Raw genomic sequence first — 17046 nt, 5'->3', positions numbered from 1 at the left:
TGGGTGGTTCCCTGCTAGAATTCGAAACTCGTTAGCTGACTTTCGCTGTACTTGGATGGTTTATTGGGTATCGTATTGGAAAGTTGGAGTGGCAATCGCGATTGGAAGTTATTATAAGTCTGATTCTGGTATAGTATTTCGAGTGTGTATGAAAGAAGAGTGCAAGGTGAGACTACCGAAAGCTTCGGTAGAACCCTCACACAGTATGTAAGAAGTGTAGAGAGGTTTTGTGTACTTGGGATAATAGATGTAATGAGTGTGAAAGTTTAAATGAGAAGGAGTGGAAGACTTTCCCACCAAATATGTTGAGAGACTTGAAAAGGATAGAGTAAGAAGATCGGTGTCTCGGAGTGAGAGGTCAGGTTCTTCTAGTAAGGCTTGAATACTTCTGTTATTTCTCCCCCCTTCTTCCCAAGTAGAAGTTGTTAATCCTTCTCCTCAGGTCTCTCCTGCGCCCGCTGATGTTTCTGAGGATACTAATATTGTGAAAGTGTTTGCCGCCCTTGCGTCAATGGGCGATCAGATTCAGCGTCTTACAGACAAAGTGGGTACGATTGAAAGTGTCAGTGTAGTGGAGGGGGCGGCTGATCGTCTCACTCGTGCTCCCTAGACCTAGGCCTCTGCCAAGCTCCCAGACCCAAGGGAGAAGGCATGTCGACAGTCGAAGGGAGGCGAGAGGGGTTCCCTTACGATCAGTCGTCCCTTCAGGCAGTCCTGTTGCGTCCCAGGCTGCAGCAGTGCGCCATAGAAAAAAGGCGACACTGGGAAGTGTTTTTCCTCTACAGATAGTGCTGCGTCAGGCAGGTATGGACGTTATGCGGAAGTTTTCGCGTCCTCTGAAGAGGACGCATAGACCTACGTCTCTCAGATGAGCGTTACCCTCAAGAACGGTGGAGTAGTCCCGAGATTTTCTCTTCTAGTGAAGAGGAAAGAGGCGGTTCCGATTAAAAGGAGGAGATCCTTTAAGTCAAGACAAGACGCAAGACCTCATGTGTACGACGGTTCTCTGGATAGGACCCTCCTTCTGAATACGGAGCAGTCTCTCCGATATCTTCTCCTTATCGTAGAACTCAAGATCGAGTTTCTCGTTTTGATGATCCGTCTCGTCGCGTCTCCCGCTTGCTCAGACTTCCCGCCAGGAGCAGAGACTAGGAACTTCCTTGAAGAGATGCAAGGAAGGTTAGCCGATTTAGTTAAATCGTGGGGAACATCGGAACATCCTCCTACGAGGCGTAAGGACGCATCTCTCCCAGTCAAGTCGTCTAAGAGGACGCATGATGGTTTGCCTCCTTCTCGTCATGCATCGGAGTCTCGGTAGTACGCAAGTTACGGGAGCAGACGCAGGACACAAGTTACGAGAACAGGAAGCAGGACGCAAGTTTCCGGAGCAGGACGCAGGACGCAGGCTTCCGGAACAGGACGCAGGACGCAACCTCGGAGCTCAGAAGGACGCAGGACGCAGGCGGCAGGAGCCGTTCTCTTCCCGCGAGGTTGGAGAAGATTTTCTGCAGCAAGACCTGGGTTTACAGGATGTGTCTTCGGCAGAAGAGGAAATAGAAGACTTAGAATCTGAGGAAGAAAAAGAGGGTGAAGCACCTTCTTCAGACTATAAGAGATTGACGAATTGCCTTCTTTCACTTTTTGAAGGGGATTTTCACCCTGCAGCTCCGACATCACCCATTTTTTCTTTCAATTCTCCAAGAATAAAACTCCGAAGAAGTCCTCGTTTTTGAAGATGAAGTTTTCGATTACGGCTAAGAAGGCTCTTCAAAGAATGATACGTGGTTGAAGGAAAAGAGGGAAGCGGGCAAGACTGTGTTCTCTTCCCTCCTGCCAAATTGGCATCGAAGTCCGGAATTTGGTATGCGACGGGGGAAAATCTCGGCCTGGGAGTTCCTGCCTCCTCCCAGGGGGATTTTTCCAACATTGTTGACAGTTCCCGCCAGACATGCCTTGATTCGGCCAAAAAAGTGTGTGGTCTCCATCAGAATTAGATCATCTCTTGAAAGGGATTTTCCGGGACCTTCGAGGTTTTTAATTTTCTGGATTGGTCCTTGGGGGCTCTGGGACGAACAGTGGAAGATATGAATCAACGGCCTTCTCAACTCCAAGCAGTATTATGTCCTGCATGGACAAAGCCTTAAGGGATGGCGCGAATGAATTAGCATCTCTTTTCACCGCAGGAGATTTTAAAGAAAAGGTCACTCCTATGCTCTTTGCTGCTAAGGGCGTTTCTAACGCCCAGAAATCCGAATTGGTTTATTCCCCACTTCGGATCAATTGTTTCCTGCGGATATTATCAAGGATATTTCGCTTTCCCTAACTCAGAAGGCGACGCAGGATCTGTTAACTTCCTCGTAAGGAAATTTTTACCCAACAAGGTGGTTAAGAAGACCCCTAAGGAATCAAGGCAAACTAGTCAGCCCTTTCGAGGCAAGTCCTTTTCTCGTCCTGCCTTCAGAGCAAGAAGAGCTCCGTCCAGAGGGCTTCGAAACCCAGTACTAAACAATGAACAACAAGTCCCTCAGACATCAGTAGGTGCCAGACTACAGAAGTTTTGGGGAGATTTGGCAAGAAAAGGGAGCAGATCCTTGGGTCGTCAAGGTAGCCAAAGAAGGTTACAAGATCCCTTTTCTGAAGAGACCACCTCTTGCTACATCGCCAGAGAGCTTGGAGCTCACTACAGCGATCCAGGGAAAACAAGAAGCACTACAAGAACAAGTTCTTTCTATGCTCAAGAAAGGAGCAATAGAACCTGTTCTGGATCACTTATCTCCGGGATTTTACAACCGGCTGTTTTTAGTAGCGAAATCCTCGGGGGATGGAGACCAGTACTGGACGTAAGTCAACTCAATTTATTTGTGGAGAAAACAAAATTTACGATGAGACGACCGATTCAGTACTGGCAGCGGTACGTCCAGGGGACTGGATGGTCACCCTGGACCTTCAAGACGCATATTTTCATATCCCAATTCATGCAGGATCCAGGAAGTACCTGAGATTTGTGATCCAGAACAGGGTCTTTCAGTTCAAAGCCCTCTGCTTTGGACTGTGCACAGCCCCACAAGTTTTACAAGAGTGATGGCGAGCGTGGCGAAGTGGCTACACATTCTAGGAATAAGAGTGTCTCTATACCTGGACGCGATTGGGCTCATAAGAGCCCAATCAAGAAAGCAATGTCTGGAGGACTTAGAAATGACGTTAACATTAACGAAAGAGTTAGGGTTGATGGTGAACTTAGAAAAGTCGAATATGACCCCCAGTCAGGAGCTAGTTTATTTGGGATTCTGATCTCCTCAGTGACTTTTCGGGCTTTTCCGTTTTCTCTCCCAACAGACAAGAGCAGTGCATCCGGAAAGTGCAAGCCTTTCTAGAGAAAGAACAATGTTCAGCACGAGAGTGGATGAGCTTACTGGGACACTCTCGTCCCTGGAACGGTTCGTTTCTCTAGGAAGGCTTCACATGAGACCCCTACAAATATTTTTGAACCAAGTCTGGCCAAGAAAATCGCAACCAGATTCCTTCCTGTTTCGAATTCCTCACAAGATCAAAGAGGAATTGCGGTGGTTGGCTAACTCCGGGGAGTTAGCGAAGGGAGCGTCTCTCCAGCAAAAGAACCCAGACCATGTATTGTTCTCAGACGCGTCGGACGCAGGCTGGGGAAGCGACTCTCGGACTTCAAGAAGTTTCAGTCGTTGGAGCAAGGAGAAGCGGCTTGGCATATAAACAGGAAGGAACTGATGGCGATTTTTCTTGGCTTTGAAAGAGTTCAACGCGGTGATTCGCAACAAGGTGGTACAAGTCAACGCGGACAATACCACAGCTGGCGTACATCCGCAAACAAGGAGGGACTTCAATCTCTCTTTGCAAGTTGGCGGAGGAGATCCTTCTTTGGGCAGAGAAGGAAAACGTGACCCTTCTCACCAGATTCATTCAAGGGGAGAAGAATGTGAGAGCGGACCTGTTGAGCAGGGAAGGTCAACTTCTATCTACAGAATGGACTCTTCATTTAGAAGTATGCCCAGAGTCTGTGGAAATTATGGGGTCGCCCAGTGGTGGACTTGTTTGCGACAGCAATGCAAAGAGATTGACGACTTATTGCTCTCCAGTCCCAAGACCGTCAAGCAGTCGCAGTAGACGCCTTTCTTCTAGATTGGACGGGGCTAGACGTCTACGCCTTTCCCCCGTTCAAGATATTAGGAAAGGTTTTGAAGAAATTCAGGGAGAGTCAAGGGACAGAATGACTCTCATAGCTCCATACTGGCCGGCCCGAGATTGGTTCACAGAGGTACTGGAATGGACAATAGATGTACCAAGGACACTTCCAGCAAGAGTAGATCTACTCAAACAGCCTCACTTCAACAGGTACCACAAGAACACCCTCGCTCTGGGTCTGACTGCGTTCAGACTATCGAAGACTTGTCAGAGCGAGGGGGTTTTCTAGAGAGGCGGCCAGAGCGGTTGGCCGGAGCTAGAAGAGCCTCTACTATTAAGGTGTAACCAGGCGAAGTGGGAAATCTTTTTCGCAAGTGGTGCAAGAGTCGGAAGATTTCTTCATCCAGTACCTCTGTGACCCAAATTGCCGACTTCCTTTTATACTTAAAGAAGGAAATAAAATTGTCAACTCAGACGATTAAGGGGTATCGGAGTATGTTTGGCTTCAGTATTTAGACATAGAGGTCTAGATATTACAAATAATCTAGACCTGAGAGACCTCATAAGGTCCTTTGCAACAAGGAAGGAGCCCCAATACAGAGCGCCTTCCTGGAATCTCGATGTGGTTCTGAAATTTTTAGGAACTAGTAAGTTCGAACCGATGGATCAAGCTTCGTTGAGAGATATCTCAAAAAAGACCATCTTTTTGGTGGCCTTGGCCACAGCTAAAAGGGTGAGTGAGCTGCAAGCAATTTAGCAACATATGGTTGGAAACATGACAAAGCGGTTTGCTCATTTCAGGAGGGGTTCTTGGCCAAGAACGAGAATCCAGCTCATCCATGGCCAAGATCGTTTGAAATTATGGGTCTTTCAGATCTAGTAGGACAGGAACAAGAGAGAGTTCTTTGTCCAGTAAGGGGCATTGCGCTATTATTTGGAGAAAACCAGTAAGATTAGAGGAACTTCAGAATCACTGTGGTTCTCTGTGAAGGATCCTAGCAGAGCAATGACCAAAAATGCTATTGCCTTTTCCTTAGGGAACTAATTAAAGAATCTCATATGTTATGCCAAGAAGAAAATTTCGGCATCCTTAAGGTTAAGGCGCACGAAGTGAGAGCAGTAGCTACTTCGTTGGCTTTTAAAAGAATATGGCCCTCAAAGATATCATTGAAACGACGTTTTGGAGGACTAATTCAGTGTTTGCAAGTCATACCTTAGAAACGTCAAAACAACGTTTGACAATTGTCAAACGTTGGGTCCATATGATCCTCAGGAGCAGTATTGGGCAAAGGATTTTCCACCCCATAACTTACTAACATGCTAGGTATTTTAATGAAGTGGTGTTGTTTTTACGGTTGTCTGAGAGGGTGATTTCCTCTTCAGTCTGTGAAGTGTAGTGTGTTAGGTTAGTTTTGTGTGTGGTTCAGTGGTCTAACTTATCCTAGCATGAATGCCCGTGGTAAGAGAGGGCTAGGGTTTCCTGTCAACAAATTGGTCCCGTCCAGTTGTCAGACCCTTGTATTTAGCTTCATCAACTAATAGGTCACGTCCTAGTTGGAAGCTACTAAGGTTTAGCAGGCTAAGAGGCAGGAATGCTGAAGTCAGCTACCTTAGCAGGTAAGGAATCTAAGAGTATTTTAAATTTTAAATTTTTAAAACTCTTACAATGTTGCTGTCTTTGACCCACCTCCAAATGTGTCAATCAGCTATATATATACCTGCCAGGTAAGTGTCATACATGAAAATGATGTTATATGATATACAAAGTTTCATGTATACTTACCTGGCAGGTATATATAATTAAATTCCCACCCACCTCCCCTCAGGAGACAGGGTTCAGAGAAAAATCTGACGAAAATGGGAATGATTCCGAGCACCAGCGCCACGGGAGCGGGGGGTGGCGATCACTGAACTACCAGTGGATCTAGCGGTTGCCGCGAGTTTTGAAAATTCTGCCAGTGCGAACAGAGAATATAGCTATATATATACCTGCCAGGTAAGTATACATGAAACTTTGTTATATCATAATAACATCATTTTGTCCAAAATTGCATTTTTCCTAACTATACAAACCTGAGGTCCTTTTACACATAGTCCCACCTCATGCCACCCACCCCTCACTCTGCAGTTTTTGCTTGGGCCAAAAGCAAAGTGATTTGTTTACCTCCCAGTCGCGCGCTGCGCGCCTGTCGGACAAGCAGTTAACTACCGAACCCTTGTTCGAAAGCTTACGACCCTATCCAGCTGCCGCTAGTACCTTCCTATTGTAAAAGGACTCAGGTTTGTATAGTTAGGAAAAATGCAAATTTTGGACAAATTGTCATTTTGGGAGCCTTGAGTGTATATTCTGTTGAATTGTACACGCATTCCAGTCTTAAATGCTCATGTTTAGGACTGGTTTTTATGCCTGTTCTTCCTTGAGTTCTTCGGGAGTTGAGGAGCAGCCCCACCCCGATGATCATTTGACGAAATTTGGGGGTCTCGCCGAGCACTTACATTCTTTGATTGTTTTGGTCTTCTACGATCTGCAAACACTCGGTCGAGATGAGATATCCTGGTAAAAGTTACTACAATACCCGGGAATCTCGCTGAATGCTCGAATTCCATGGAATTTCTGACATTCTCTTGAGTGTTATGGTTTTCTATAATTTCCAAGCACTTGGGCAAGACATCTCCTGTAACTGTTATTGCAAAAATTGGGAATCTTGCTAAGCTATTAAATTCCTTGGAATTTCTGGCATTCACAGAGTGATTTGGTTTTCTGTGATTTCCAAACACTTGGGTATAACGGGCATTCCTGATACATATTACAATAATCAGGAGTTTTTCCAAGCGCCTGGATCCCATGGTTTCGCCGGCGCTTGTTGAGTGCTCAGCTTCATCATATTTACCAGGGCGAGACAAGGCTCTTCCCAATTATTGTCTTACATGAGTTGGCTTTTCTCGCCGAGCATGGGAATTCTTACAAATTCTAACGCTTGCCAAGCGCTCACTATTTTACAAGTGCTTGGATAGTTAGATGAGCCTTTATCACTACAGATGAGTACGCTCTTCAGTGTTGTTTGAAGTTATGCAGAGCTTGGAACTGCATGCAATACCTGGGCGAATGATCAAGTACCATCCTCGTGTACTGGACCTTAAGGTCCTAACACGTAGGGCAGCAGACACAGAATCCCACTTACTTCTTCTTCTCAGAGCATCGGCCTCGAAGGACAACAGTTAGTAATTGGGAAGAAGTGATAGTTCTTTGTTACTACCACTCATAATTATGTAGTGGTGATCAGCTCAGTTCACTCGACTCAGCTCAACCAGACAGCTCTGCCAAGCCGAGTGCTCGGCTCTTATGAACGAACTCTTCTCTTGATCGGTGCAGTTCCTTGCCATGACATAGCACCCTCCCTTCCCTTGTTGCAGCAACTTTTCACAGGGTCATCGTCTTTCGTCTTCGTCATTTGATGCCTCCTGACCTCCCTCTTCAAAAGTTTTTTACATAAGAAATTTTTTTATGTAAAGGGACTCAGGTTTGTGTAGTGAGGAAAAACACAATTTGTTCATGCCACTTACCTGACAGATATATATATAGCTGTATTTTCTGACGTCCGACAGAAATTTCAAAACTCGCGGCACACGCAGTGGGCGGCCAGGTGGTAGTACCCATTCCCGCCGCTGGGAGGCGGATATCAGGAACCATTCCCATTTTCTATTCATATTTTTTTTCTGTCGCCGGTCGGTAAACAACTGTTTACAGACCTCTGCTCAGGATTTTTTGGAATTTGACTCGCTTTTAAGTATCTGATTGATTTTTTGGTATTGAATTGGATTGTTGAATTGGCATGCGCGATAGTGGACCGTTTTTTGATTTTGGATTGACTTTTCTATATGAGATATGTCTGGATCAAGTGCTGTGAGTTTCAGTGTGTGTGAGGGCTGATTGTAAGGTGAGGCTACCGAAAGCGTCGGTAGACCCCCACACAGTATGTATGAGTTGTAGGGGGCTTAATTGTTTGATTGATAATCGGTGCAATGAATGTGAGAAATTGACCGATGATGATTGGAGAGTATATGAGTCCTATCGCCTTAAATTGGAGCGCGATAGGATCAGGAGGTCTTCCTCCAGGAGTGGTTCTACCAAAGGTAAGGCTAACATCTCTCCTACATTAACACCTGTAGTGTTTACAACCCCTAAACCTGTGTTGCCTTCGGGCTCTGATTCTGTGTCGGGAGAAGTGAATGCTCTCTCTCTGATTTTGGAGTCTCTTCGCACTCTGGAGACCAAAGTGAAAGCCTTAGAAACTGGCTCGGTGCAAGTGTGTGATCGTGCCCCCAGTGTTGTGGAGGGGGCGTCAGATCGGCCCCATAATGCCTCTAGGCCTAGACCTCTATCAGACTCCCAAGACCCAGGGAGTAGTATGTCGAAAGCCGCAAGAGGGTTACGGGGGCTTCCCACCGATCTGGCGTCCCTTCGGCAGGCCTTGTAGCAAAGTCCCAGGCTGCCAAGGAGCGCGCACAAGCGCGCGTCCTGAAAGAGTGCTTTTCGTCCTCCGAAGCGTCCTCCCCGCGCAAGGGGTGGAGCGCTCGGAGAGACTCTCGTCCTCTGAAAAGGACGTTTCGTGCGGAGGACGCTTCACGTCCTCTTTCGCCGCTTTCGTCGGAGGACGCGTATGACGCTTTTCCGCCTCAGAAAAGAGGTAAGATCTCCTCCGATGAGGACGCTGGGTTGCGTGCACAGGCGCGTATACCTGAGAAGCAGGTAGCTGTACCTGTGAGAAGGAAGGAGGCGTCCCCTCGCCCCTCGTCTTCTCACAGGATCAGTCCTGCTTCCTCTGTTCATTCTTCCCCGACGAAGAACATTCTTTTGTCCCTTCAGGACCAGCTATCCTCGCTTATGGTCATCAGAGGACTCGCCCAGCAGCAGTCGAGCCTAAGCGGAGGAAGGACCTTAGACTGCCTGTCAAGAGGACTAAGCAGTCTCCTTCTCCTTCACCTACTTCGTCTCGTTCGCCGATCTCGTTCGTCCTCTAGAAGGACGTTACGTCAGGACGCTCTGCACGACGTTCGACAGGACGCTCGTCAGGACGCTAGGCAGGACGCTAGGCGGGACACTTGGCAGGACGTTCGGCAGGACGTTCGGCAGGACGTTCGGCAGGACGCTCGTCAGGACGCTTGTCAGGACGCTCGTCAGGACGCTTGGCAGGACGCTAGGCAGGACGTTCGTCAGGACGCTCGCCAGGACGATAGACAGGACGCTCGCCAGGACGCTCGGCAGGACGCTTGCAGGAAGCTCGCCAGGATGTTCAGGGCTCTTTTCAAGACGTTTTTGGGATTCCGACCAAGAAGTCGTACCCCCAGACGCTAGTTTACGCGCACAAGGCACGTATTCCAGCGAAAAGGTCTTACCTTTCGTTTGAGAAACGTAAGGACGCTTCTCTGGCAAGTGAGACTGCCGCGGATGGCGCTAAGGACGCTCGTCCTCATCAGGACGCTCTACCGTCATCGAGTAGTAAGCGTCATAGAGAAGACAGCCGAAATAAGGCTGCCTCTAGCAAGGATAGGGGTCCTTTGATCAAGCCAAGACCCGACATTAGGACGCCCTCTCCGGACAGACGGTCTCCTCTTCCGTTTAGGGAAGAAGGAGAGCTAAGTAGTTCGGCTGAATCGGTTGAAGAGGAACCTTCTGCGGCCCCTTCAATCTCGGACTATAAAGTCCTCGTGCGACTCTTGCGTTCTTCTTTTGAAGACAAGTTTCAGCCCGCAGCTCCCAAGTCTCCTCCTTCGCAGTTTTCTTCATCTAAAACTGGAAAAACCCCGGAGTTTGTAGAGATGAAAACTTCTCTCTCCACGAAACGTGCCTTTAAGAAACTCCAAGATTGGATGATACGAAGGAGAGATCAAGCAAGACGACCTCGCCTTGCCGCCAGCTAGACTTAGCGGAAAAGGCATTTGGTATAGAACCAAAGATGAAGTAGGAGTTCGTATCCCTTCTTCGGCTCAAGGAGATTTCTCCAGCCTAGTAGATTTGCAGAGGAGGTCGCTTTTACCCTCTGCTAAAGTAACCTGGACCTCTTCGGAGACTGACCATCATTTGAAGGGTCTGCTCAGGACGCTGGAAGTGTTCAACTTCCTTGACTGGTGTTTGTGAGTTCTGGATCTGCAAGCGAGAAGCCCAGAATCTCTCAGTCTGGGGGAGCTGTCCAGCGTGTTAGCAGTTATGGACAAAGCCGTCAGGGATGGTTCGGAGGAGATCGTATCTCATTTTGGAACGGCTTTATTAAAAAAGAGAGCTTTGCTGTGCAACTTCACAGCTCGTTCGGTAACTCCAGCTCAGAAAGCGGATTTGCTGTTTTCGCCTCTTTCGAACCATCTCTTCCCCCAGACTTTAGTAAAGGACCTGACGAACAGTTTGCAAGAGAAGGCAACTCAGGACCTTTTGGCCCAGTCTACAAGACGGTCAGTCGTACCTTCAACCTCTTCAGCTGCGGTTCGACCGCCGAAGAAAGTTTAAGCCCTTTCGTGGGGCTCCCCCCTCGAGAGCAGCTCCTCGAGGGAGAGGGTTTTTCACGAGGAAGAGCTTCCTTTAAGCCAAAGCCTTCCAGTGAGAAGCATGTCCTTCAGACACCAGTCGGAGCCAGACTGCAGTTTTTTGGCGGGAGCGGAGAGAGAGAGACACGGACTCTTGGTTCCCTCAAGATCGTGGAGCAGGGGTACAAGATCCCCTTTTTAGATCTTCCTCCTCTTTCTACGACTCCCAGAGACCTTTCTCCATCCTATCAGGGAGAAAAGAAGAAAGTCTTATTCGATCTCCTTCAGCAAATGATCGACAAAAAGAGCGGTGGAACAAGTCGCGGACCTAGGGTCTCCAGGTTTTTACAACAGGATCTTCCTAGTACCAGAAGCAGTCGTCAGGTTGGCGTTCCAGTTCTAGATGTAAGCAGGCTCAATCTTTTCGTGGAAAAGACCAAATTCACGATGGAGACGCCTCATTCTGTTCTGGGAGCCTTGAGACCGGGCGACTGGATGGTGTCCTTAGACTTGCAGGACGCGTACTTTCACATCCCGATCCACCCTCTTTCAGAAAGTATCTAAGGTTTGTCTTAGACAAAAAAGTGTGGCAGTTCAGAGCTATGTGTTTCGGACTGACCACGGCTCCAATGGTGTTCACAGTAGTAATGAAGAACGTAGCGAGGTGGCTACACTCTTCGGGAATAAGAGTTTCCCTGTACCTCGACGACTGGCTGATCAGAGCGTCGTCGAGAGAGAGTGTCTGAAGGACTTGCAGTTCACTTTAGCCCTAGCGAAGTCCCTGGGACTTCTGGTCAACCTCGAAAAGTCGCATCTGACCCCAACACAGTCCATCGTGTACTGGGGATTCAGATGGATTCAGTGGCTTTTCGAGCGAGTTTCCCGTCCAGGAACGTCAGCGGCTAGGCTTAGAAAAGATCTCAGCCTTTCTAAGGAAAGAGACTTGCTCGGCGAGGGAATGGATGAGTCTGCTGGGGACCATTTCCTCGCTAGAAAGGTTTGTTTCCTTGGGAAGACTGCACATCAGGCCTCTCCAATTTTTCCTTGCGGACGAGTGGAAGGCCAAGGACGATCTCAATGCCATATTGAGAATATCGCTTTCCGATCAAGAACCATCTAAGATGGTGGGGGGTTGGACCCTCAGAAGCTCAGGAGGGCGTTGTCCCCTAAGTCTTCTGAGCCCCGACCTAGTGTTGTTTTCAGACGCTTCCATCACGGGATGGGGAGCAACACTAGGAGGGAAGGAAGTGTCAGGCTCCTGAGAGGGGAACAGTAGCCTGGCATATAAATGTCAAAGAACTGGCAGCAGTATTTCTGTCCCTGCAGTTCTTCGAAAGGAGTTTGGAGAACAAGATTGTTCAGATAAACTCGGACAATACCACAGCACTCGCTTATTTAAAAAACCAGGGAGGAAACACACTCCAGAACGTTGTTTTCCCTAGCGAGAGAGATTCTGCTGTGGGTAAAGAGAAAAATGTGGACTATCCTGACGAGATTCATTGCAGGAGTGCAAAAACGTCAGGGCAGATCTTCTCAGTCGTCGGGAACAAGTCCTACTGACGGAATGGACCTTGGACGAAGACGTTTGTCGAGACCTGTGGACGTTGTGGGGACGTCCACTAGTCGACTTATTCGCGACGTCAAGGACCAAGAGACTTCCTCTTTACTGCTCCCCGGTCCTGGATCCAGAAGCAATCGCGGTAGACACTTTGCTTTGGAACTGGAACGGGCCTGGACTTGTACGTTCCTTCCCACCATTCAAGATTTTGGGGGAAGTCATGAGGAAGTTTGCGGCCTCGGAAGGGACGAGGTTAACCCTGATCGCTCCGATGTGGCCAGCGAGAGAATGGTTCACAGAGGTCATGTCTTTCCTTGTAGACTTTCCAAGGACATTGCCCTGGAGGAAAGATCTACTCAAAAACAGCCTCACTTCGAAAGGTTTCACCAAAACCTCTCCGCTCTGGGTCTGACTGCGTTCAGACTATCGAAAAGTTGGCCAGAGCGAGAGGTTTTTCGAAAGCAGCTGCGAGAGCAATCGCACATGCGAGACGTGCTTCCACAAGAGCTGTTTACCAATCGAAGTGGGCTTCCTTCAGGGCATGGTGTAAAAGGAGGGAGTTTCCTCTTCCTCGACCTCTGTGAACCAAATAGCTGATTTTCTGCTCTTCCTCAGAATGTGCAGAAATTAGCGGTCCCTACCATCAAGGGATATAAAAGCATGTTTGTCAGCGGTTTTTAGGCACAGAGGCCTCGACCTGTCTGACAACAAGGACATTCATGACCTTTTAAAGTCTTTCGAGACCTCGAAGGTTCCTCAAATGAGACCTCCATCATGGAACCTGGACGTAGTCCTTAAATTCCTTATGTCAAGCCCTTTCGAACCGCTTCAAGCAGCGTCTCTTCGAAACCTGACAAGGAAGGCTCTTTTCCTAACTTCTCTTGCGACGGCTAAGAGAGTTAGTGAAATTCAAGCGTTTAGCAAGTTAATGGGATTCAAAGGGGACAATGCTGTCTGCTCGTTGAACCCAACTTTCATGGCGAAGAATGAAAATCCTTCGAACCCTTGGCCGAAGACTTTCGAGATCAAGGGTATGTCAAGTCTGGTGGGCCAAGAACCAGAGAGAGTCCTGTGCCCGGTCAGGGCTCTCAAGTTCTACGTGCATAGAACGAAAGAGGTAACGAGGTCCCTCAGGTAATCTCTGGTGCTCTGTGAAGAGACCAGAGTTACCTTTATCGAAGAAATGCTGTTGCTTTCTTTCTACAAGGGACATCATTCGGGAGGCCTGGCATTCATCTTTCCAGAAGACTGATTTGAGCCTCTTCGAGTAAAAGCGCACGAAGTTCGAGCCGTCGCTACCTCTCTTGCCTTCCAAAAAGCAACATGTCAATCAAGGACATCCTTGATTGCACCTTTTGGAGGAGGATAACTCCGTCTTCGCCTCACATTACCTAAGGGATGTGAGAACGATTTATGACGATTGTAATGCATGGTGGGGCCATACGTTTCTGCGGACACAGTATTGGGGTCCGGAAGTAGCTCTTTCCCTATCCCTTAGTTAGGATTAGGTTAGTTTGTTGTGTTTTAGGTTGTGGTGAGTCTTATGTGAAGATCTCCCATCCTTAGTTAGTTTTTAAGGGGTTTTTTGTGAATAGTTGGTCAGGTGGTGGTCAGTTGCTTCGTTGCCCTCATTTGTATGGCCTCGATGGTCTTGTCACGTTGAGGTCTCGCACCGTTGACAGATCATCCAGAGCGCACCAGCACTACAGGTCTCCACCTGGCTGGCAACTCTGTTTTAAGCAAAAGCAGCCTTACGTGACAGTAATCACATAGTCTACTTTGCAAACAGGTGAGGAACCAAGATGTATATCATCTACTTAATTTAAGTTTCCTAAAAAATCCTATTCTGTCTCTTCCCACCATCCGAAGGTGGGATTCAGCTATACGTATATATATCTGTCAGGTAAGTGGCATGAACAAAATGTTATTGTTATTATACAATTAAGTTTGTTCATACTTACCTGGCAGATATATATAATTAAAGTGCCCGCCCTCCTCCCCTCAGGAGACAGAGGCATTAATAAAAATATGAATAGAAAATGGGAATGGTTCCTGATATCCGCCTCCCAGCGGCGGGAATGGGTACTACCACCTGGCCGCCCACTGCGTGTGCCGCGAGTTTTGAAATTTCTGTCGGACGTCAGAAAATACAGCTATATATATATCTGCCAGGTAAGTATGAACAAACTTAATTGTATAATAACAATAACATTTTACTTTCAAAAATTGTGATTTTTGGTTCATTATTATGATCTTACCAAAGATACATGAATTGTTCAGGATGGATAGCACCGAGAAGTTTGAATGCCTCTCCAGTGCTGCTGTTTTTAGAACAACCAGTTTGGTTTGAACTAGTCGTTTTCGGTATCCTTTAATTACTGTAGAAGTCTCTCTTCGGGACAACTTCACCTTCTCTCTCTTCATTAGAGAATAAAGGTCTGCTTCCAGTCCTTATTCTTGTCCCTCGAATGATGAAGAATTAGGCTGGAGTGTGATTTACAGGAACCTACAAATGTACCAGTATATGTCTCTTGTGACATGCTTCTGTTATCAGTTGCATCGTGTGAGTAGTAGACGCATATCTTTAAGTTAATTCTTCTGGTATGTGACCAAGACGAATAGTACCTCCACTTAATTAACCTGAAACTCAAGACAGCCTTTCAGGCCTCCCATGAGCTACCGGTTTTGATTTTGAGATGACTAGTGATATTGCTTCCCAACAACACCACGGCATTTGCATCATCACCAAACAGGAGGGTTTTCTTCCCTCCCATTTCAGTCAAAATGCAGATGCACGAGTGTATCTTTTTGAGCTCGATGATTCTACCCGAACGCATTCCTTCATGGAATGCACTACCAGGCAACTCAGTATAACGAGTTGAGCGAGTGGTATACAGCTCTGCCCCGATACTGCTCGCTCTCCGAGATTCTTTTCAGTTTGGTATTGTTTCTCCTCTATTGAAGATTAACTACCAATTCGAATCTCTCTGTCTCTACCTGGCAGTCACAGACTTAGGTCTCTGGTTGGCACGGAATTTTTTCATAATGCCCATCTCTCCTGCACCACATTTGCAGTTGTGAGAATTTTCAGACAGAGGTATATCTCATTAGACTCGTTATCATCTTTTTGTTTACCCCATGGTATAGCAGAAGTCTGTAGTCTAGTCTTCTGTTCCATCGCACCTGCACCTTGTGTTTTCATTACTGAAAGACTCCGCCTTCATTGCGAACTCTGACTTTCTTGCCGAGCAGCAATGAAATAAGGCAATAACTTTTTCAGTCCTCTGTAAAACAACAGGGATTAAAGCTGTCTTCACTGGCTGGTGTCATTGAAAGGACTTTTTCATCGATCAGAATCGTGAGAGTTTACTTCTCTCGATTCAGCTGTGAAGACGTAGGTCCACATTCACCTTAGTCATTCACTAGTAATGTAGTATTGTTTCTCCTTTGTTGAAATTCAGCTACTGATGAGAAACTTCTGTCTTGCCATCACAGGGACCTCAGTCTCTAGAAGGCACTTGACTCTCAACTAATGTGCACATGCCTCACGAGAATCATCATATCGTCTCTTAACATCATTGATAAACAAGATAGACTATTTGTATGGTTGTTCTCAGCATCACCCTTCAAATGCAGGTGTCATGTCTACGTCTCGGATGCGCGGCTGTCCAATCGGCATCTGTTGATGAGTCTGAGTCCTTCATGATCTGTGCTGTGGTCTTTGTATTGGTTGATCCAGATCAATCATTACTTTGTCTTATTACTGTGTTGCTGTACCCATGAAGGATTGCCACCCTTCATTGTGTGTCGATGTCTTTATCCACTGCAGACTGCCAACTCAGAAGTGTCCAATGACACATCTTTCTCCAAGTCATACAAGATCATGAGAGACTTCTCTGCAGTTGGATATGTCCAGTGGCTGGGTACATTGCATCACTCTGAAGAATGTGTTGGACAGGAAGATAGATGAGGTATCGTTGTGACCATATTTATATCTTTTTCTCTTCGGGTCTGCCCACAGGTCCGGAACCTCTTTTCCTTGGACTGGTGGTGGATGCTTACATGTTGTCGTTGCTTACCTGGCTTCTTCAAGAGGACAAGTTGCATTTGCCTTTGGTGTGCAGTCCTAAAGGTAAGAAGGATGCGAGAGTGACTGGCCTCTCCACCTTCCTCTCTCTGTCCTTCTACTCCTCTTCCTTCAGGTTGAGGATAGGACTCGAACGTATATTTGCTGGTCGGGTGTTTGATGCGGTAAAATTGCATATTGAGTTTCATTTCTATTTTTCTTATCAGAATTATAGAAGCGATTCTGTTCCTTCCTCTAGCAAGGAGAGGAAAGAGAATGGCAATAATGCAAACCCTTCCCAGAACTTTGCATTAATGCTTCCGACTCTAAATATTCTTCCCAGCCCCTTTTTTTGATGAGTTACGATTCCTCTATCATTTCCAAAAGGCGCAAAAGTCTGAGTCTTGATCATGCAGCTCCTATACTCTGATCAAGTTGTCAGAGGCAGGGCACTCCTAGCTCTTATGACCAGGAGGTATAGCCCAGGTGTGCTGAACTCCAGTCCGTTCTAGAGTGTTATTCACATTCCCCCACCAATCAGTGAGTCTTCCGAGGGTTTGTACTTTGTTGCCGTGCTTCAATGGTTGTTTCAAGCTGATGGCATGGAAAACTTCTTTTTGAAAGGATTTGGCTTGTATGGTATATCAATGAGTAATTAGAATTAGCATGAAAGTTTTCAGTTTATTTTTTTTTTAACCATCACTGGTCAGTTTACTCTAATTTGGACTGTATCTTTTTTTTTTTTTTT

This window comes from Macrobrachium nipponense, chromosome 5 (genome assembly GCF_015104395.2).
Source record: "Macrobrachium nipponense isolate FS-2020 chromosome 5, ASM1510439v2, whole genome shotgun sequence".
NCBI classification, from domain to species: Eukaryota; Metazoa; Arthropoda; class Malacostraca; order Decapoda; family Palaemonidae; genus Macrobrachium; species Macrobrachium nipponense.
This window is presented reverse-complemented; position numbering follows the sequence as displayed.